Source organism: Mus caroli, unplaced genomic scaffold (assembly GCF_978045245.1).
Source record: "Mus caroli unplaced genomic scaffold, Mus_caroli_1 scaffold_8, whole genome shotgun sequence".
Lineage (NCBI taxonomy): Eukaryota > Metazoa > Chordata > Mammalia > Rodentia > Muridae > Mus > Mus caroli.
The window spans coordinates 98,862,322-98,885,338 of record NW_028227263.1 but is presented as its reverse complement, the minus strand read 5'-3'; the positions used below and the strand labels follow the sequence as shown (position 1 = coordinate 98,885,338).

At 38.7% G+C, this 23,017-nt stretch overlaps 1 pseudogene; it reads right to left on the bottom strand.

Moving 5' to 3' along the window:
* Positions 1-3,038: 3,038 nt before the first annotated feature.
* LOC110297934 (DNA-directed RNA polymerases I, II, and III subunit RPABC4 pseudogene) lies at positions 3,039-4,312 on the bottom strand (annotated as a pseudogene).
* Between the last annotated feature and the right edge of the window lie 18,705 nt (positions 4,313-23,017).

The following is a 23,017-nucleotide window of genomic DNA, read 5'->3' as shown; positions in this document are numbered from 1 at the left end:
CGCAGGCAAAAGTCCTTAGTCTGGGCCTTGACTGGAGCACAGGAAGGCCTTCCACTGGGAGATTTGAAACAGCTCATTAGAGGAAAGCTTATCCCATTGTCCAAGTGTAGCATGCCTTGATGAACAGAGACAGTCTATGGTTTTAGAGCTTTATTGTAGAAAGGCAGGGAGAAAGAGAGAAGGTAAAAGAGAGGGAGACTGGCCATGACCAAGAGAAGAGAAGGGAGAAAGGGGAGAGAGAGAGAAGAAAGACTAGAGAATAAGAAAGAGAGAGTGAGTGAGATGGAGAGAAAGTAAGAGGTTAGAGAGAAAGAGTGAGGAAATGATGAGTAGCATAAGAGAAGAAAGCAAGGTGGGGCCAAGCAGCCCCTTTTATGGTGGGCTATTATCTTACTGTTGCTAGGTAAATGGGAGAAGACTAGCCTGAAGGTCAGAAGCTTGGGACATTGTCTACATGACTACTAGCCACAGCTTTTCCTGTGGGAGCTGTAAGGGTGGTAACTTCAATGGAAGCCAGGGTTCCAGGAGGCATGAGGGAATGACTAACATCCCATGTAGGTGAATTATCACCACCAATTCCCGGGGTTCCACACATCAACTCAACTGGAGACCAGACTGTCTGTGGATAGCCCAATGCCCCACATTTAGCTTCTTGAGTTCTTTATACATTTTGGATATTAGCCCTCTACCAGATGTGGTGTTAGTGAAGTTGTTTCCCAATCTGTTGCAGATTTATCCTATTGACTGTATCCTTTGACTTGCAGATGCCTTTTAAATTTCAAGAGATCCCATTTATCAATTTTTGAGCTTAGAGCCTGAGCCATTGGAGATCTCTTTAGGAAATTCTCCTTTCCCATGTGTTCAAGCCTCTTTCCCACTTTCTCTTCTATTAGATTCACTGTATCTGGTTTTATATTGAGGTTGCTGATCCACTTGGACTTAAGCTTTGTGCAAAGTGACAAAAATGGATCTATTTTCATTTTTCTACATACTGACAGACAGACCAGCACCATTTATTGAAGATGCTTTCTTTTGTCCATTGAATATTTTTAGCTTCTTTGTCAATGATCCTGAGTCCAATTCTACTCCATTGATCAACCTGTCTGTCTCTGTGCCAATACTATGCAGTTTTTATCACTATAAAACAGTTTGATAGCATCAGGTCAGAGACAGTGATTCCCCCAGAAGTTCTTTTATTGTCAAGAATTGTTTCCCTATCCTGGGGTTTTTTTTTCCATATGAAATTGAGAATTACCTTTTCCATTTCTTTAAAGAATTGTGTTGGAATTGTGATGGGGATTTAATTGAATCTATAGTTTGCTTTTTGTATGACTCCATTTTTACTATGTCAGTCCTACCAATCCATGAGCATGTGGGATCTCTCCATTTTCTTAGGTCTTCTTTGATTTCTTTCTTGAGAGACTTGAATATCTTGTCATACAGATCTTTCAACTGTTTGGATAGAGTTACCCCCAAGATATATTTGTGACTATTGTGAAGTGTATTGTTTTCCTATTTTCTTTCTCAGCCCCTTTGTAATTTGTATAAAGGAATGCTACTGATTTATTTGAATTAATTTAATATATAGCCACTGTGCTGAAGTTGTTTATCACCTGTAGAAGTTCGCTGGTAGAATTTTTGGGGTCACATATACACTATCATATCATGTGCATATAATGATACCTTTACTTCTTCTTTGTCAGTTTGTATCCCCTTTATCTCCTTTTGCTGTCTAAATAAAGTTCTGCTTGATCCTTCCTGAGTGACCCAATTACTACTCTTTTTTCTTCCAACCCTGTGTTTTCAACATCCCCCCACTGTTGCTCAGTCATTCACTATACTGAGAATATTACTTGGATTTTTGAGTTTTTCATTTCCAGCCTCATTTTGAGTTTTTCTTTTGCAATTTGAAGTTGGTTATCATGTCTTGGATTAACTTCCTTACTTAATTTGTTCTGGTTCATGGTGAAAAACAAGATGATCGAAAGCCATCTAGGAGAGAAAAGGACTTATTTCATCATATAGCTTGTAGTATATCATGAAGGAAAGTCAGAACAAGAACTCAAGGCAGAGAACTTGAGCAGGAAACTGAAGCAGAGGCTTTGGAGGATAGCTGAATACTGACTTTCTCTCCATGGCTAGCTGACTTTGCTCTTTTAGACAACACAGGACCACTAGCCAGGGATGACACCATCCACAGTGTGTTTAGACTGTCTACACCAATCATCAACTTGGCAAATGTCCCCAGACTTTCCTCCAGGAAAATCAGATGGAAATGGTTTCCAAATGGACTTTCCCTCTTCTTAGATATCTAGCTTATTTCAAGTTGACAAAAACACTAACCTTCATTCTTCCTCATCTCTTTTATATTTCGTTTTAGTTATAATCATTCTAAGAATTGTTGTCTGCAGTTTTTTCATGTCATTTTCATTAGAGCTCCAAAATCTATGACTAGTATTTTATAGAGGATATAAGTTATTTTGGGTGTTTTAATATCGCTTTGTTTTTTCTTTGAATGAAAATTTCCTTTATGCAAAATATTAAAAGGCCGTCACATTTCTAAAATAACAACATACATATAAAATTTTATTTATTAAGTAAGCTAAGTTAAAAGCTAAGTAATAAATGAAAACATCAATGTGGCAAATGTAGGAATGATAACACTCCAAAATCTACTGTTTTATAGGGAAAATCTCCTGTGAGCTGCCTGGAAGTATCACCTGTTACTAAAATTGTTTTTGGCCTATTAGCTAAAGCAGGATGAAGGACATGGAAGTCCAGCAGGCAGAGACGATTCTGTGATATAGTCAGGTGAGGGAGGAGATTCATCCTGCCTGCAGATGGAGACATACATGAAAATGAGAAGAGGTAACCAGCCATGTAGTATGAATACCACAAAATAAATGAATTAATTTGCTAGCTACTTGGAGAACAATACTAAGCTTATGGCCTAAGTAGTTATTCATGAAATAATTAAAACTCACAGTCTTTATTTCAGAAACATAATCACAGGTGGAAAAAACTGTGATTACTCTATTTCATTGAGCATCGAAAACTACCAATCATTTATTCCTTTTCTTGTACATCATTCTGTATCCACATTCTTGGTATCTTACTGGATTGCTGAATGTTATTTCATTTTTGGTGTGACACTCTCTACAAATATGTATCCTTAGTTATTGTCTTCAGAGTTGAATGTCTTTCTAGGTGTCTCTTGTATGTCTTGTTTGTATAGCTCAAAGAAGCTTCCCTTTTCTGTGAAGATAAAAATTTTTTCCAGTCCTCAGACGCAGAATCACTACCCTGCTTTGATTTCTTTATTGAGGAATCAATGCACATCTAGTGTTAGTATGTTGATTATATTTTCTTCTTTGTTGTAGCTAGTTTTCTACTTTCAACCATGGTACTTACAACATTTGGATTGCAGCTAAACCATGGGTATAGATTTGCTCTGTCTTCTGGTATTTATGACTCAGACCACCACGGATCCTGAATATTCAGGTGACATGTGGTACCTCAAAAGACTCTGGTGGGGAGTTGACTAGGATTTAATAAGTCTCCTAGAGAGTGCCAGTGGCATAGAGAAGGTACAAGTCTCTGGCAAGGAGAAGTAGTACTTGGGCAACCTTAATGCAGTTCTGTGACCTTTGAAATTCTTTAAAGCACAATGGTGTGTATTTGATATTACACCCACACAGAAAATTGTGTTGATATACTAAGATAATTCTATGTCCCCCTAATTTCCTTCCAGAACTCCTAGAAACCATTGACTTTCCTGTCTGTCATGATAGATGTTTTTGTCCTCTTTATTATTTCATTTTATTGAAGGATCCAGGTTACATTAGAAGAATTTCATTCTGTTACCATTTATGCTTCCTCTATTCCTTCTTATAGTGAACTAATTTATTATCAGTGAGAATTAATGGCTTATTTTATATGGATACTCCATTGTTTGGTTAGGCACTCACCTATGAACAATATTTTGGCTCCCTCTAGCTGTGGTAAGAAGATTAAGCGCGTCAAAGCTGTTGGAATGTTTTGTGGGAGCTTATGCTTGATCCCATGATTTCACATATAAAATACCTTTCCCAACAGGCTTCTGCTACAGATACTTATGTTGAGGTTTATATGGGAATGACTTTTAATTCACTGGGGGAAATTCTAAGTAACATTGCTTTTGTATCCAAAGATAAATCTTTATTTTGTATTGTTAGAAACTTTCACCTGACTTTATAAGTACCTGATGACTTTGGGTCCTGTTCACTATATGTGATAATTCCTACTGTTCTTTCTCATCAGAAGTTAGCGCCATCAGTCCTTTATAGATTCCTGTGGGCATTCTCTAGTATCTCATTATATTTATTTTTAATTATCAATATCAGTTGCAAATCATAAAATAGTATTCTACTCATACTTCATGACTGTATGCCTTTTTACTTAGCTTTTTATTTATTCTTTGTGAATTTTAAATTTATTCATTGTGAACAACTAGAAGGAGTTATTTATTCTTTGTGAATTCATCATGTACCCTAATCCCACTCTTCTCCCTATTTCTTCATACCTACCCTCTGCCTTTGAGACCTCCTCCCAAAAGAAGAAAATTTATTGTGGTAGCTGTAATTGTCATAGTGTGTCCTACAGTATGCCCTTTTGTCCACACTTCTTTACTTCTAAATGTTCATTGCAAGTAGTCATTGGTCTGGTTCAAGGCTTCTGGCTTCAACTATACTATCAATACTTGAAATTCACTAGGACTCCTTTGGATAGCCTGCTCATAGCCTCATTCTGTGTCATGGAGACCCTGCTGGTTTGGATCTGTTGGACTAGTCCTTTCAAATTCTCTAGAAGTTTATAAACAGTGTTAAGTGTTGGGGTGGGCAAACTCAAAGTCCTAGATCTGAGCCTGGAAGGTAGATTAGCTGGTTCACAAGCCACAGCCTTACCACTAGGGAAAGGTCTTTACCACTGCTCTGTCTAGTTCATTCTGTACCACAACTAGTGAGGGGCAGAGCGACCTCTTCCCCTCATTGCTGTGGGAGTCGGCTTACCCAACCCATGCCAACAGGGTCAGCTCTATTGTGCTTCCCACAAGAGTTGCAGAGTCTGCTCTCCCAAGTTCTGCAGCTGGTGAGGTGGAGGGCTAATTGTCCTGCCTGCAGCAGGTAGCAAATGGGGAAAGAGAAAGAGAGGTCATCAGATTTCCCTTTCTCATAACACCACACAGTAGAAGAAAGTATGGACAGCTCTCCTGGTCTCATGACCCCGGGGCCAGCTCACTTGCAACCCCTACAACAAAGGCCAGCTCCAGTCTACTTCCTAGGAGAAAGAAGTGTGGGGTCATCCTCCCAATTGTTCCAGCTGGTGATGGGTAGGGTGTTTTCTCTAGTTTTAATGTCTTTGGTGCTACTCTGGCAGGGTGTTCAAGTGAGGGGTGGAGCCATGTCTTTACAGCCATCAAATGTTAACATGGCTCCAGGGATAGCCCAAAACAGGGTTGTCTGCCTAGACTTAGGCATAGTGTAGCTCCTTCACTTCAAGACACAAACCCAGACATGGCCTTCTGTAGCATCATGAGCCAGAACCTCACAAAAACCCTGTTAGGAACTAAGGAGCTATAAGGGAAAAGGGGTGGGGGACGATAGCCCATGTCTGGCCAGAGTTCCTCCTGTGCTCTGGGCAGGCGGACACGGGAGGGCTTTCCACTCAGCCCAGGGTGGGCATCTAAGCCAGTGACCACACTCAATGGGGGTGGACAAGGGGCAGCCCCTGAAACCAGGAGCCCCAGGGTGACACCCTCGGCTCCAGGGTTACGGGATAGAGGGCAGAGGGAGAGAGGTTCTCACGCAGGCAAAAGTCCTTAGTCTAGGCCTTGACTGGAGCACAGGAAGGGCTTCCATCAGGATATTAGAAATGGCTCATTAGGAGAAAGCCTTCCCATTGTCCAAGTGCAGCTGGCCTTGATGAACAGAGACAGTGTATGGTTTTAGAGCTTTATTGTAGAAAGGCAGGGGGGAGAGAAAAGGTAGAAAGAGAAACTGGCCATGACAAGAGGAGAGAAGGGGGAAAAGTAGAGAAAGAAGAAAGGCTAGAGTAAGAGGGAGAGAGCAAGAGGGAGAGAGTAAGAGGAGAGAATGAGGAGAGCAAGAGGAGAGTAAGAGAGCAAAGTGGGGCTAAGCAGCCCCTCTTATGGTAGGCTGTTATCTATTGTGTTGCTAGGTAACTGGGAGGAATCTAGCCTGAAGGTCAGTAGCTTGGGACATTGTTTATATGACTACTAGGCACACTTATCCTGTGGGGGCTGTGTGGGGTGTAGGGGTTGTGGGAGTGGTAACTTTGACAGGAGCCTTGAGTCCAAGAAACATGAGGGAAAACCTACAGTGCCATGTAGGTTAATTATCACCACTCCAGGGTTCATACCTCAGCTCGACTGGAGACCAAACTGTCTGTGTATAACCCAGTGCCCCACAAAGCCCTAGGTAGCATAGCTTGCGACCCACCTCAGGCTTTTCCTCACTACTCTTCAGTGTCCAGTTCTGCCTCTCTTTATTTTACATACTTCCTTCTGTTTGTTTCCCTCTGTCATGTCTCCAGCATTTACTTTCTCATCTTAGTGGCATTAAATTCCTCTGGATGTTTGGGTTATGTCTGTCCTGCCCTTTCCATGAGGCACTGGGCAAGAGCCCTCACAGACATTGTCTACTTGCCCAACTTCGGTGGTTCCTGACTAGGAGTCATCACATGATTGTTCTGCCTACCCAGACCTCATGATACTGGAATGGTGGTCATCTCAGGCATGGCCTGCCCACCTGGGCCCCATGGCATCAGGAAGAGTTTATATCTTTTTAAAAATATTTTTATGTATGTGTCTGTGAGTGCAGCTGCATATGGAAACCAGAAGAGGGCATTGGATCCCCTCAGACTGGAGTTACAGGCTGATATGAGTTGCCTTGCATGCATGCTTGCAAATAAACAATGGTCCTCTACAAAAGCAATACTGGCTTTAAACACTGAGCTATGTCTCCAAACAGACAATTAAAAGCATCTCCCCAACATGTTGAGGGTCATCCTCCCAGCTTTGGATGTTAAAAAGCTTCACAAATTTTCCCACAAATTACCAGCCTGAGGAGCACACTGCAAGCACTGGAACCCTGCTAAAGGAGTAAATTCAACAACACCCAAACTCTACTATTCCGCTTTCAGCCCCAAACATTTGTTACTTTCCAACTGAAATCAGGTTAGAAGAAATTATAAGTAGCATAAAGTGAATATAAGATAAAGAACAAAAGGCAAAACCATAAGAAATGAAACACATTTTGTGAGTATTTATAACCACATAAATATCAGACCAATTTCATGAAGAAATAGAAAAATAACTTGTGGCTCTATGCATGGAATTTGGCATTTTCCAATTAAAGTCTACTGATCTTTTTCCATACTGACAAATACACACAAAAATATGTTTGTTTTCAGAGATACTATATATAGAACTAATCATATGGTGATATTAGGTAACATGTAGAGAATGGAATCCAGAGAACTTATTTAATTGTGTGTATGTTTATGAAATTTGGAACAAAGCTCTACAAATGATGCAGTGTGCTGTAATTTTTTTTAAAAAGACTCAAAATATTAACTTCACTGTAGCCATGAAAAGTGTTGATACATACAAGTGATACATTGGGTAGCCCAAAGATATATTTATTTTTGAGTCATAAAACACAATAATAATACCTTATACTGTTTGACATTGCTAACTATGATGGAAGTTTGCAATCAGAGAATAGTATTAATTTAAATGGATGTGGACCAAATGTGATGCAAGAGTAGAAACAAGGCAGAGGCAAAGAAACATACCAGTGAGAATACTGTGACTCAATCCCAGCACATAGACAGGAATTTACAGGTCTTTTCAGAATTTTTATAAATATCATTAGATCACACTTTGTCACAAACTCTTACTCACCTCCTTTAAGCCCTGCTGAGTTTAAAGGAAGAGGACATAAACTGTGGAGTAACTCACTCTAAGGAACTTTTCCTCCCCTTCAACCAGGCAAAGCTCCCACCTGTGAACTGGAAAATGAACAAGATGTGAAGATATATTATATGACCATTCAGAGAGTTCTTGATGTACTGTATTCTCAGAGCTCTAATCAACCTGATTCCATCAAGAGTACTACACTCAGAAGTCCTGTGTTTCCTACACAGAAAGGAAAGGGACAGGGGACCCTGTCTGGATCTTTCTTGCTCCTCATATAGACTCTGTTTTTTCCCAAATATTCTAATTTAATACCAAAAAGAACACATCCTGTGATATTCACTTAGGAAGGAAGAATAGGTGCCTGCCTTGTTGAGTCTCTATCAGACAGGTTTCAGCATTTTGTTTGCTTGGTAATAAAATATACATTTTAAAGACAAGCCTGTGTTAAATCTTTATCCACAAGATTGTTACTATCACTTTCATGTTTATTTTTTCAACCATTATAATTTGGAAGAATGATGTCAGTTTTAATCAATATCCATGCATATTTGAAGTTTAAGGTAGATTACCTTCCCATGCTTCCTTTCACACTGCCTTCCTAAAACTACCATAGGCATGTGTCCCTCTTTGTTTCCTTTCCTCTTGCTCTGTTTCTCTTTGGTACTAACTTCTCATGGCAAGTTCATACAAGGGTCACTGGACTCAGATCTCTTGAAATTGAACTTCTTTCAGATTTTTGTTACTCCCTGGATCTTTAAAGCATTTATTAGTTGAATAATTCATAATTTTCCAATTTTTATTAGGTATTTACTTCATTTACATTTCAAATGCTATCCTGAAAGTCCCCTATACCCTCTCCCACTCCTGCTCTTCTACCACCCACTCCTACTTCTTGGCTCTGATGTTTCCCCTGTACTGGGGCATAAGCAGAATAATTCACATTTTATATACAATGCCTATAGAAGAAGATTTCAACTTTAAATGCTGAAATGTTTTATAATTTTCAATTGATGTCCAACTAAGAGATAGTAATATGAACATATCTAATGAAACAGTTGAATATATTTGCTTAAGAGAATATGGCTGTACTATTCCAAACCCAGTCAAGGTGTAAGGTTTTAGACCTCCATGAGTTCCTCTAATACCTCCAAATTCCACGTGCCTGTTATACATTTCAATGACCATGCTATGATCCTGTGCTTTTCTTCCCCACTCACATGCATCTGGAGCCAAACACTTGGGATGGGCACAAATGGACCCTTTCCAAAGTGCCCAGCCTCTCCTAACAGAACACTGTTGCTGATTTGACTATTAAGGTATAGATCATTTGTTTCTGCTGGCTTCTGCCAGTCACTATATTTCATTCCAAATTCTATAGTCCACCTCATTGGACACTTTCTCTTCACCAGATCTCACCACTTATCTGTCCTTGCCCACAAGTTAAGTCTCCTTTCAATCTGTCCAGCTCCTGGAACCTGCTATGGCTTTCTGGGCATCCATCATGTAGAAAGGTATCTGTTTCTCCTTGGATCACTGGAATTCACTATCATTCTCTACTGTGACTCACAACATATCTCTGCTAAGGCACTTATCTTTTTCCCTCTATTGGAATCCACTTTCTAGTGGAGCTCCTGTTTGTAATCTTTTTAAAAACCCTCTCCTACTTCCTCTTTACTCAGCTTCTGAAAGATGTTTACTTTTCTGCTTGCTGTCAGGTTATACTAACCCTGGGATCCTCCATGATTCTCTTGATGGTTTGATAGTGGACAAAGGTGGCATGTTCAACTACCACACAGAATTAAGTTTTCTGGCAGTCACAGAAGACAGCATAAACCTGTGACTGCCAGATTGAGAAGATCTGAGTGACATTTGTCTGTAAAATGAAAAATAACCTGTGCTCACCACTAATGTCTGTAAGCATGCTCACAGCTGCAAAACAAATAAGAGTGGAGTAAAACAACGGGATGTGGATGTAAATATGATATGTAAGAGGGTAATGATCTCTGTAGAAAAATACACAGAAAATAATGAAATCAATACACAGCAAGCCAATGGGCAGCCTTAAATTAAATGGAGAGAAACCTAAAGCAATTCTACTGAAATCAGGGACAAAGCAAGGTTGCCCACTCTCTTTCTATCAATTCAATTTAGTACTTGAAATTCTAGCTAGAGCAATGATACAACTAAAAGAGATCAACTGGATCCAAATTGGAAAGGAAGAAGTAAAAGTATCATTACTCATAGACAAAAGAATGGCATACATAAGCCACTTCAAAAATTCTACCAGAAAACTTCTACATCTTGTAAACGCCATCAGCAAAATGTACAGAATTTAAAAAATGATGCGAAGAAATAAGTAGAATTCCTTTATACTAATAATAAACAGGTTGAGAAAGAAATTTAGGAAACAGCATCCTTCACAATAGCCACAAATATATAATATCTTTGTGTAACTCTAATCAAGCAAGTGAAGTTTTTGTATGGCAACAACTTCTAGTTACTGAAGAAAGAAAATGAAGAAGATATCAGAAGATGGGAAAAACTCCTGATCTCATGAATCAGTGACACTAACGTAGTGAAAAATGGTCATCTTACCAAAAGAAATCCACAGGTTCAATGCAATTCTCATCAAAATCCCAATGCATTTTTCAGACATTGAAAGTGCCATTCTCAACTTCATATGGAGAAACAAAAACAAAACAAAACTAAAACATAGATAGCTAAAAAATAATACTGTCCAAGAAATATATCTTCTGAATGTATCACCATCCCTGACCTCAAACTATACTACAGAGCATAGCAGGAAAAACTATATGGTATTGGTATAGAAACAGACAGGTTTATCAATGGAATCGAATTGAAGATACAGAAATTAATCCACTGGACTATCCCACCAGGATTCCATCCCATAATCAGCCACCAAACCCAGACACTATTGCATATGCCAGCAAGATTTGCTGAAGGGACCCTGATATAGCTGTCCCGTATGAGGCTATGCCAGTGCCTGGCAAATACAGAAGTGGATGTCCACAGTCATCTATAGGATGGAACACAGGACCCCCAGTGGAGAAGCTAGAGAAAGCACCCAAGGAGCTGAAGGGTTCTGCAACCCTATAGGTGGAACAACAATATGAACTAATCCGTACCCCCAGAGCTCATGTCTCTAGCAGCATATGTAGCAGAAGATGGCCTAGTCGGCCATCACTGGGAAGAGAGGCCCCTTAGTATTGCAAACTTTATATGCCCCTGTACAGGGCAGTACCAGGGCCAAGAAGTGGGAGTGGGTGGGTAGGGGAGCAGGGTGGGGGGAGGGTATAGGGGACTTTCAGGATAGCATTTGAAATGTAAATGAAGTAAATACCTAATAAAAAGTTGGAAAAAAGATACAGAGCCTACATGAAGTTTGAAGGAGGGATGTCACAGATGAGTTGAGTGGGGCTGTCAGTGGAACAGGAAACAGTAAGGCCAGCTCAGAGAACAGGAACAGCCAGGGAATTGTTAAAGGAAGGAGTAGCACAACATGGCCACATGGGAAAGGAAAATGGGAAGCAGTAAGTCTCTCTTATGGTTGTGAGCACCTAGAAAGAATTCCACCCCCTTTTTTTTTTTTTAACAAATCTAAGGTAAAATGTAGATAGCGTTCAACTGACCTTTGAGTGTATTAATTTTTGTACTTTCCTGTCTTTCCATGCCTTTCCATGTCACCTAACACACCCTGAAGCCTTGCAACATTTGCCTTATTTCAAACTCATAAAAATCCTGAAAACTGAATTTGATTTCTCAACAATCTCTCCATTTCTTTGTGCATGTGTTTATTGATGTCTTAATGTTTGGACTGTCATGAGTTTTGGCCTCTCTTCTGAACCTCTTCATATGAATTATAACAATGATGGCATCACATGACAACTTAAAAAATAAAGAACTGGTCATAAGAAAAGATAGTCCTAGTTAGCTATAATTGTCAACTTCAGATAACCTACAGTCATGTGACAGGTGATGCTCAGCTGATTAATTGCTTTGTCATAGGATCATTCCACTAAGTTATTTACCCTGATTATTAAGTGATAGAAGAGCACCTATACCATTATAGGTGACAGTATTTTTTGTGCAGATGGTTTCACTATATATAAGAAATATAGTCAAACAGGAAGCTGTCAGCAATCAGAGCATGATCCAGCAAGTTTTTCCTCAATAGTTTTTGCCTTGTTTTCTCTAAGTGACTTATATGACCTTGAAGTATATGGCAAATAAAGCCCTTCATCCAAAATTTGCTTTTTGTCAGTGTTTGATCACATCCATAAATTGTGAATAGAGTACAGTTTCTGTCTCAGCATTTTCTAGTGCTATTGTTATTTGCAACTGACTTCTTCAAGGAAATATGTTGCCTATCATCCAAAGCCATTTATCAATGGCTTTTGAATCCTTAAAAGTGTAAAAAAAAAAAAAACACTTTATGTGTATGACAAGATGTTTAGCATTATATTACATAGCTCACAGAATGAAACTTTATCTTTCCCTGCAGATATTTCTGTGATGTGGTGGCCTTTATTGAGTTCCATTGTCACAATAATCCTTTTCCAAAATTTGCAACTTACTCCTGAAAAGTATTCACAATTCAACTCACACATACTCCTACCCCTAAGTCTGTGTTCAAACTCTCCAAGGTGATTATATGGTCATATACTTTTGGCCAGTACAAACATGGCAGTATAAGCTTGTATCTGCTGGGATAAATAATTTTTCCTTCCCCTAAATGAATAATGAATGATACTATATCCTTCATTCTCTACATGTGTTTTCAATAATACATATATTTAAAAATGTTTACTCTACATTTAATATAAAATTGCAAGTACTCTTAGGCTCCTGATTCATTTAGTTATCAGTCAAATACAACTCTACTATTAACTGTACACTATACCACTGTAGAGATCTGGACACTAGTCATATGTATAAAAGATAGCAGGATAAGTTCTGCAAAGCCTCTCTGCATTCTGGTTTTCTAGACTAATGGGTCTGGATATTCTCACAGTCTTAATAAGAAGTGACATTCTCTTCATGACCTTTGCAACAGTTTGAATTCTAATGTTTTCCACTGTATCAGATATTTAAACACTAGATCCCAGTTCATGGTACAGTTGGTAAAGTTCAGGGGCTCTGACTTTGCTGGAGAAAGGATGTCACTGGAGAAGGTGACTCTAAGAGTAAAAGCCTTCCACTATGTCCCATTTATTTCACTCCTCTTCATACTTACATATGAGGATGTGAGTGACCAGCTTTCTGTTCCGACCTCCATGGATGATGCTTGATTCCATGCCTACCCATGTTGACTGAACTATATCCCTTTGGAATCTTAATCCAAAGCAAACTGATTCATCCATAAGTGATCTAGGTTATGACATTTAAAAAAACAACAGAAAAGTAAGGAATATAATCCACATTAAGAGTTTCCACATGATTTTTCAATATGATAACTCCCTTATAGTGAATCAGTATAGTCATTGGTCATTCTTTGAAATCCATAAACTATAGTATGAGAAGAAATGTGAGAAAGTAAGTTAGTTCAGAGTTTTGTCTTCAATTACACTCTAAACTGAAGAGTGACTGTATTGAACCCTATGCTACAGAAGATGTTTTTCAGATGGACTGAGTTAATATATATTGGATTTCTGTGATGTCTCAAGGATTTTCAGAGTATGATAAGTTGATAAATTTCTACAATCCCATTTCTCCTCCTTATGAATTGAAGCCAATAATCCTCATAAAGCAGTGTTGTCCTCAGAATAACAGGATTGGTGGCATACGCTCTTGTCTTCATTTTCGTTTCAGCACCACCAGTTGAGAGTTATTAAACATGGGTCTAAGTGGAAAAAAACTGATGGGGTGTTCACCATCATCTATCCCAGGTCTCTTAGAGACCAGTTCGTGCAGGAGAGTGCAAGGGTTGCAGAAGCAACATAGCTTCTGGGACAGGGAGCCTTTTGGGCCTTCATCTTCAGCCAGGAGGCAGAGCTAAGCTCCAGACCTCTGTGCACCTTCCCTGCAAGAGGAAAGTTTGCCTGCAGAGAGTGCTCTGACCACTTGGACTCAGAAGAGCATTTGACTACCTGGATTGCTGACAGAGGCTTACAAAATCAGAGGAGGAAAAAGCTACAGCCAGAGACAGCTAGAACATCTAACACGAGAGATTACCAGATGGCAAAAGACAACTGTAGGGATATTACTAACAGAAACCAAGACCACTCAGCATCCTAAGAACCCAGCACACACACCACAACGAGTCTTGGATACCCCAAAACACCTGAAAAGTAAGATTCGGATTTTAAATCTTATCTCATGATGCTGGTAGAGGATTTTAAGAAGAGCATTAATAACACACTTAAAGAAATACAGGAGAACATTGCTAAATAGGTAGGAGTCCTCAAAGAGGAAGCACAAAAATCCCTCAAAGAATTACAGGAAAACACTGCTAAACAGGTAGAAGCCCTTAAAGAAGAAAGACAAAAATGACTTAAAGAATTACAGGAAAACACAATCAAACAGGGGATGGAATTGAACAAAACCATCCAAAAACTAAAAATGGAGTACAAACAATAAAGAAAAGCCAAAGAGAGACAATTCCAGAGATAGATATTCTAGGAGAGAAATCAAGAACCATTGATGAGAGCATCAGCAAAGAATATAAGAGATAGAAGAGAGAATATCAGGTGCAGAAGATAACATAGAAAACATGTACACAATAATCAAAAAATGAAAAATGCAAAAAGATTCTAACTCAAAATATCAAGAAAATCCAGGACAAAATGAGAAGGCCAAACCTAAGGATTGTATGTATAGATGAGAATAAAGATTTTCAAATGAAAGAGCCAGTAAATATCTTCAACTAAATTATAGAAAAAAAAACTTTCCTAACCTAAAGAAAGAGATGCTCATGAACATACAAAAGCATACAGAACTCCAAATAGATGGACCAGAAAAGAAATTCCTCCTTATATATAATAATCAGAACAACAAATGCACTAAAATCAGATCACCATGGACTAAGGCTGATCTTCAATAACAAAATAAATAATAGAAAGCCAACATTCACGTGAAAACTGAACAACACACTTCTCAATGATACCTTGGTCAAGGAAGGAATAAAGAAAGAAATTAAGGACTTTTTAGAGTTCAATGAAAATGAAGCCACAACATACCCAAACTTATGGGACGCAATGAAAGCATTTCTAAGAGGAAAACTCATAGCTCTGAGTGCCTCCAAAAAGAAACTAGAGATAGCACACATTAGCAGCTTGACAACACACCTAAAAGCTCTAGAACAAAAGGAAGCAAATTCACCCAAGAGGAGTAGACGGCAGGAAATAATCAAACTCAGGGGCGAAATCAACCAAGTGGAAACAAGAAGAACTATTCAAAGAATCAACCAATCAAGGAGCTGGTTCTTTGACAAAACCAACAAGATAGATAAACCCTTAGCCAGACTCACTAGAGAGCACAGGGAAAGCATTCTAATTAACAAAATCAGAAATGAAAAAGGAGACATAACAACAGATCATGAAGACATCCAAAACACCATCAGATCCTTCTACAAAAGGCTATACTCAACAAAACTGGAGAACCTGGATGAAATGGAGAAGTTTCTAGACAGATACCAGGTACCAAAGTTGAATCAAGATCAGGTTAATGATCTAAACAGCCCTATATCCCCCAAAGAAATAGAAGCAGTCATTAATAGTTTCCCAACCAACAAAAGCCTAGGACCAGATGGGTTTAGTGCAGAGTTCTATCAGACCTTCAAAGAAGATCTAATCCCAGTTCTTCACAAACTATTCCACAAAATAGAAACAGAAGGTACTTTACCCAACTCATTCTATGAAGCCACAATTACTCTGATACCTAAACCACAAAAAGACCCAACAAAGATAGAAAACTTCAGACCAATATCCCTTATGAATATTGATGCAAAAATCCTCAATAAAGTTCTTGCTAACCGAATCCAAGAACACATCAAAACAATCATCCATCCTGACCAAGTAGGTTTCATCCCAGGGATGCAGGGATGGTTCAATATACGGAAATCCATCAACGTAATCCAGTATATAAATAAAATCAAAGACAAAAATCACATGATCATCTCGTTAGATGCGAAAAAAGCATTTGACAAGATCCAACACCCATTCATGATAAAAGTCTTGGAAAAATCAAGAATTCAAGGCCCATACCTAAACATGATAAAAGCAATCTACAGCAAACCAGTAGCCAACATCAAAGTAAATGGTGAGAAGCATGAAGCAATCCCACTAAAATCAGGGACTAGACAAGGCTGTCCACTCTCTCCATACCTATTCAACATTGTACTTGAAGTCCTAGCCAGAGCAATTCGACAACAAAAGGAGATCAAAGAGATACAAATTGGAAAAGATGAAGTCAAAATATCACTTTTTGCAGATGATATAGTATATATAAGTGACCCTAAAAATTCCACCAGAGAACTTCTAAACCTGATAAATAAAGAGAATACTAAAAGTAGTAAGGGAAAATGTTCAAGTAACATATAAAGGCAGACCTATTAGAATTGCACCAGACTTCTCACCAGACACTATGAAATCCAGAAGATCATGGATAGATGTTATACAGACCCTAAGAGAACACAAATACCAGCCCAGGCTAATATACCCAGGAAAACTCTCAATTGAAATAGATGGAGAAACCAAAGTATTCCATGACAAAACCAAATTCACACAACATCTTTCCATGAATCCAGCCCTTCAAAGGAAAATAAATGGAAAACTCCAAGACAACAAGGGAAATGATGCCCTAGGGGGAAAAAAACAAGAAAGTAATCCTTTAACAAACCTAAAAGAAGATAGCCACAAGAACAGAATCCAAACTCTAACAACAAAACTAACAGCAAGCAATAATTATTTTCTTTAATATCTCCTAATGTCAATTGACTCAATTCCTCAATAACAAGACAGAGACTAAAAGAATGACAAGGAGGGGAACTTCATACTCATCAAAGGTAAAATCTTCCAAGATGAACTCTCAATTCTGAATATCTATGCTCTAAGTGCAAGGGCATCCACATTCATTAAAGAAACTATAGTAAAGCTTAAAGCACACATTTCACCACACACAATAATAATGGGAGACTTCAACACCCCCTCTCATAAATGGACAGATTCTGGAAACAGAAACTAAACAGAGACACAGTGAAACTAACAGAAGTTATGAAAGGAATGGATTTAAAAGATATCTACAGAACAAAAGGAACATTCCTAAAACAAAAGGATATACATTCTTCTCAGCACCTCAAAATTGTACCTCCTCCAAAATTGACCATATAATCAGTCACAAGACAGGCCTTAACAGATACAAAAATATTGAAATTATCCCATGCATCTTATCAGATCACCACGGACTAAGGCTGATCTTCAATAATAACATAAATAATAGAAACTCAACATTCACGTGGAAGCTGAACAACACTCTACTCAATGATAACTTGGTCAAGGAAGAAATAAAGAAATTAAAGACTTTTTAGAGTTTAAAGAAAATGATGCCACAACATAAGCAAACTTATGGGACACGATTAAAGCAGTCCTAAGAGGAAAACTCATGAGGTGAGCATGTGGACTGCAGAAACGACATAGCTTCTGGGACAGGCCCTATTCTGGGCTTCAGACATCCAGGTACCTTCCCCTGCCAGAGGAGAGGTGGCCACCTGGGAGGGCTCTGACCTCCCAAGCAGGTGAGCGAGCCATATTGTGTCCTAGGTCCCTCAGAGACCAGTTTGTCCAGGTGAGTATGCAGACTGCAGAGGCAAGATATCTTCTGGGACAGGCCCTGTTTCGGACCTTCATCTTCAGCCAGGACACAGGTCTGAATGAAAGACCTCTGTATACCTTCCCTGTAAGAGGAGAGCTTACCTGCAGAGAGTCCTTTGATCACTGAGACTTAGGAGAGCGCTGGACTCCCAGGACTGCTGACAGAGGGTAACAGAATCACAGGAGGAACAAGCTCAAGCCAGAGACAACTATAACAACTAATGCCAGAGATTACCAGATGGCAAAAGGCAAACATAAGAATCAAACTAACAGAAACCAAGACCACTCACCATCATCAGAACCCAGCACTTCCACTTCAGGCAGTCCTGGATACCTTAACACACCCGAAAAGCAAGATTCGAATTTAAAACTATATCTCATGATGCTGGTAGAGAAATTTAAGGAGGACAATAATAACTCACTTAAATAAATACAGGAGAACACTGCTAAACCGGTAGAAGTCCTTAAAGAATTACAAGAAAACACTGCTAAACAGGTAGAAGTCATTAAAGAGGAAACACAAAAATCCCTTAAAGAATTACAGGAAAACACAACCAAACAGGTGATGGAATTGAACAAAAGCATCCAAGACCTAAAAAGGGAAGTAGAAACAATAAAAAAAAAAAAGTAAGACAGTTCTGGAGATAGAAACCCTAGGAAAGAAATCAGGAACCATAGATGCAAGCATCAGCAACAGAATACAGAGATGGAAGAGAGAATCTCAAGAGCAGAAGATTCCATAGAGAACATGGGCACAAAAATCAAAGAAAATGCAAAATGCAAAAAAGATCCTAACTCAAAACTCTCATTGTATCCAGGAAATCCAGGACACAATGAGAAGACCAAACCTACAAATAATAGTAGTAGATGAGAAGGAGGATTTTCAAATTAAAGGGCCAGCAAATACCTTCAACAAAATTATAGACAAAAACTTCTCAAACCTAAAGAAAGATATGCCCATGAACATACAAGAAGCCTACAGAACTCCAGATAGATTGGACCAGAAAACAAATTCTTCCTGACACATAATAATAAGAACAACAAATGCACTAAATAAAGATAGAATATTGAAAGCAGTAAGGGAAAAAGGTCAAGTAACATACAAAGGCAGACCTATTAGAATTACACCAGACTACTCACCAGAGACTATAAAGCCAGATGATTATGAACAAATGTTATACAGACCCTAAGAGAACAAAAATGCCAGCCCAGGCTACTATACCCAGCAAAACTCTCAATTACCATACATGGAGAAACCAAAGTATTTCATGATAGAACCAAATTCACAAAATATCTTTCCATGAATCCAGTCCTTCAAATGATAATAAAGGGAAAACACCAACACAAGGATGGAAACTACAACCTAGGAAAAGCAAGGAAGTAATCCTTCAACAAACCTAAAACAACACAGACACAAGAACAGAATTCCAACTTTAACAACAAAAATAACAGGAGGCAACAATTACTTTTCTTTAATTTCTTTTAACATCAATGGATTCAATTCCCCAATAAAAAGATGTAGACTAATATACTGGATACACGAACAGGACCCAACTTTTTGATACTTACAGGAAACCCACCTCAGGGAAAAAGACAGACACTACCTCAGAGTGGAAGGCTGAAAAATAAATTTCCTAGAGAATGGTCTGAAGAAACAAGCTGGAGTAGCCATTCTAATATCTGATAAAATTGACTTCCAAACCAAAGTTATAAAAAAAAGAAAAGGAGAGGCACCTTAAACACATCAAAGGTAAAATCTACCAAGATGAACTCTCAATTCTGAATATCTATGCTCCAAATGCAAGGGAAGACACATTCATTAAAGGAACTTTAGTAAGGCTCAAAGCACACATTGCACCTCACACAATAAGAGTGGGAGACTTCAACACCACACTCTCACCAATGGACAGATCCTAAAAAGAGAAACTAAGCAGAGACACAAGGACACTAACAGAAGTTATAAAACAAATGGATTTAATAGATATATACAGAACCTTTTATGATAAAACAAAAGGATATCACTTCTTCTCAGCACCTCATGGAACCTCCTTCAAAATTGACCATATAATTGCTCCAAAAACAGGCCTCAACAGATACAAAAATATTGAAAGTATCTGATGCATCCTATTAGGTTATCACGGACTAAGGCTGATCTTCAATAACACTATAAATAGTAGAAAGCCAACATTCACTTGGAAACTGAACAACACTCTACTCAATGATACCTTGGTCAAGGATGAAATAAAGAAAGAAATTAAAGATTTTATAGAGTTTAATGGAAATGAAGCCACAAAATAAGCAAAACTTATAGGACACAATAAAGGCAGTTCTAAGAGGAAAACTCCTAGCCCTGGGTGCCTCCCAAAAGGAACTAGAGAGAGCATACACTAGCAACCTGACAGCTCACCTAGAAACTTGGGAACTAAAGGAAGCAAATTCACCCAAGAGGAGTAGTCAGCTGAAAATAATCAAACTCAGACCTGAAATCGACCAAGTGGGAAACAAAATGAACTATTCAAAGAATCAACCAAACCAGGAGCTGACTCTTTGAGAAAATCAACAAGATAGATAAACCCTTAGCCAGCCTAACTAGTGGGCACAGAAACAGTATCCTAACAAACAAAATCAGAAATAAAAAGGGAGGTATTACAACAGAACCTGAGAAAATCCAAAACATCATCACATCCTACTTCAAAAGGCTATACTCAACAAAACTGGAAAACATGGAAGAAGTGGACAACTTCCTAGACAGATACCAGGTACCAAGTATAATCTGATTAATGATATAAACAGTCCCAATTCCCCTAAATAAATAGAAGCAGTCATCAATAGTCTCCCAATCAAAAAAAAAAAAAAAAAAGCCCAGGACCAAATGGGTTTAGTGCAGTGTTCTATCAGACCTTTGAAGAAGACTTGATTCCAACCCTCCTCAAACTATTCCACAAAACAGAAACAGAAGGTACTCTACCCAATTCTTTCTATGAAGCCAAAATTACTCTGATACCTAAACCACATAAAGATCCAACAAACAAAGAGAAATTCAGACCAGTTTCCCTTATGAATATCGATGCAAAAATACTCAATAAAATCCTCACAAACCGAATCCAAGAACACATCAAAACAATCATCCATCCTGACCAAGTAGGTTTCATCCCATGGATGCAGGGATGGTTCAATATACGGAAATCCATCAACGTAATCCAGTATATAAACAAACTCAAAGACAAAAATGACATGATCATCTCGTTAGATGCTGAGAAAGCATTTGACAAAATCCAACACACATTCATGATAAAAGTCATGGAAAGATCAAAAATTATAGCTCCATATGTAAAGATAATAAAGTCAATCTACAGCCAACCAGTAGCCAACATCAAACTAAATGGGGAGAAACTTGAAGCAATCCCACTAAAATCAGCGACTAGACAAGGATGTGGACTTTCTCCCTACCTATTCAATATAGTACTTGAAGTCTAAGCCAGAGCAATAAGAAAACAAAAGGAGGTCAAGGGGATACAAATTGGAGAGAAAGAAGTCAAACATCACTATTTTCTGATGATATGATAGTATATATAAGTGACCCTAAAAATTCCACCAGAGAACGACTAAACCTGATAAACAGCTTCAGTGCAGTAGCAGGATATAAAATTAACTCAAACAAATCAATAGACTTTCTCTACACAAAGGATAAACCGGATGAGAAAGAAATTAGGGAAAGAGCACCCTTCACAATAGTCACAAATAATATAAAATACTTTGGTGTGAATCTAACTAATGAAGTGAAATATCTGTATGACAAGAACTTCAAGTCTCTGAAGAAAAAATAGCAGATCTCAGAAGATGTAAAGATCTCCTCCATTGCTGGAGGGATTGCAAGCTTGTACAACAATTCTGGAAGTCAGTCTGGCAGTTCCTCTGAAAATTGGACATAGTACTGCTGGAAGATCCAGTAATACCACTCCTGGGCATATACCCAGAAGATGTTCCAACTGGTAATAAGGACACATGCTCCACTATGTTCTTAGCAGCCACATTTATAACAACCAGAAGCTGGAAAGAACTCAGATGTCCCTCAACAGTTGAATGGATACAGAAAATGTGGTACATTTACACAATGGAGTACTACTCAGCTTTAAAAAACAAAGAATTTATGAAATTCCTAGGCAAATGGATGTATCTGGAGGACATCATCCTCAGTGAGGTAACCCAATCACAAAATAACTCAATTGATATGCACTCACTGAGAAGTGGATATTAGCCAAGAAACTTAGTATACCCAAGATACAATTTGCAAAACACAAGAAAATCAAGAAGAATGAAGACCAGCATGTGGATACTTCATTCCTCCTTAGAATAGAGAACAAAATGCCCATGAAAGGATTAACAGAGACAAAGTTTGGAGCTAATATGAAAGGATGGACCATCCAGAGACTACACCACCCAGGGACCCATCCCATAATCAGCCACCAAATCCAGACACTATTGCATATGTCAGGAAGATTTTGCTGAAAGGATCCTGATATAGCTGTCTCTTGTGAGGCTATGCCAGTGCCTGGCAAATACAGAGGTGGATACTCACAATCAGATATTGGATGGAACACAGGGTCCCCAATGGAGGAGCTAGAAAAAGTACCCAAGGAGCTGAAGGGGTCTGGAACCCTATAGGTGGAACAACAATATGAACTAACCATTAACCTCCAGAGCACGTGTCTCTAGCTGCATATGTAGCAGAAGTTGGCCTAATTGGACATCATTGGGAAGAGAGGCCCCTTGGTCTTGCAAACTTTATATGCCCCAGTATAGGGAATGCCAGGGCCAAGAAATGGGAGTGTGTGGGTCGGGAAGCAGGGCGGGGGGAGGGTATAGGGAACTTTCAGTATAGCATTTAAAGAAAATATCTAATAAAACAAAAAAGAAAAAAAAATCTCATGGCTCTCAGTGCTGCCAAAAAGAAACTAGAGAGAGCATACACTAGAAGCCTGACAACACATCTAAAAGCTCTAGAACCAAAGGAAGAAAATTCACCCAATGGGAATAGATGGAAGGAAATAATCAAACTCAGAGCTAAAATCAACCAAGTGTGCTGGAAGCAGTTGCGGCAGCAGCATGGGCAAAGATGTTTACTGCCTTGCATGTGCAGTGAGGCTGCATGCGTGGGCTGCCTGCCAGGCTGCACTGTTTCTCATGATCCAGACCTGTCAGCCTATCCGTG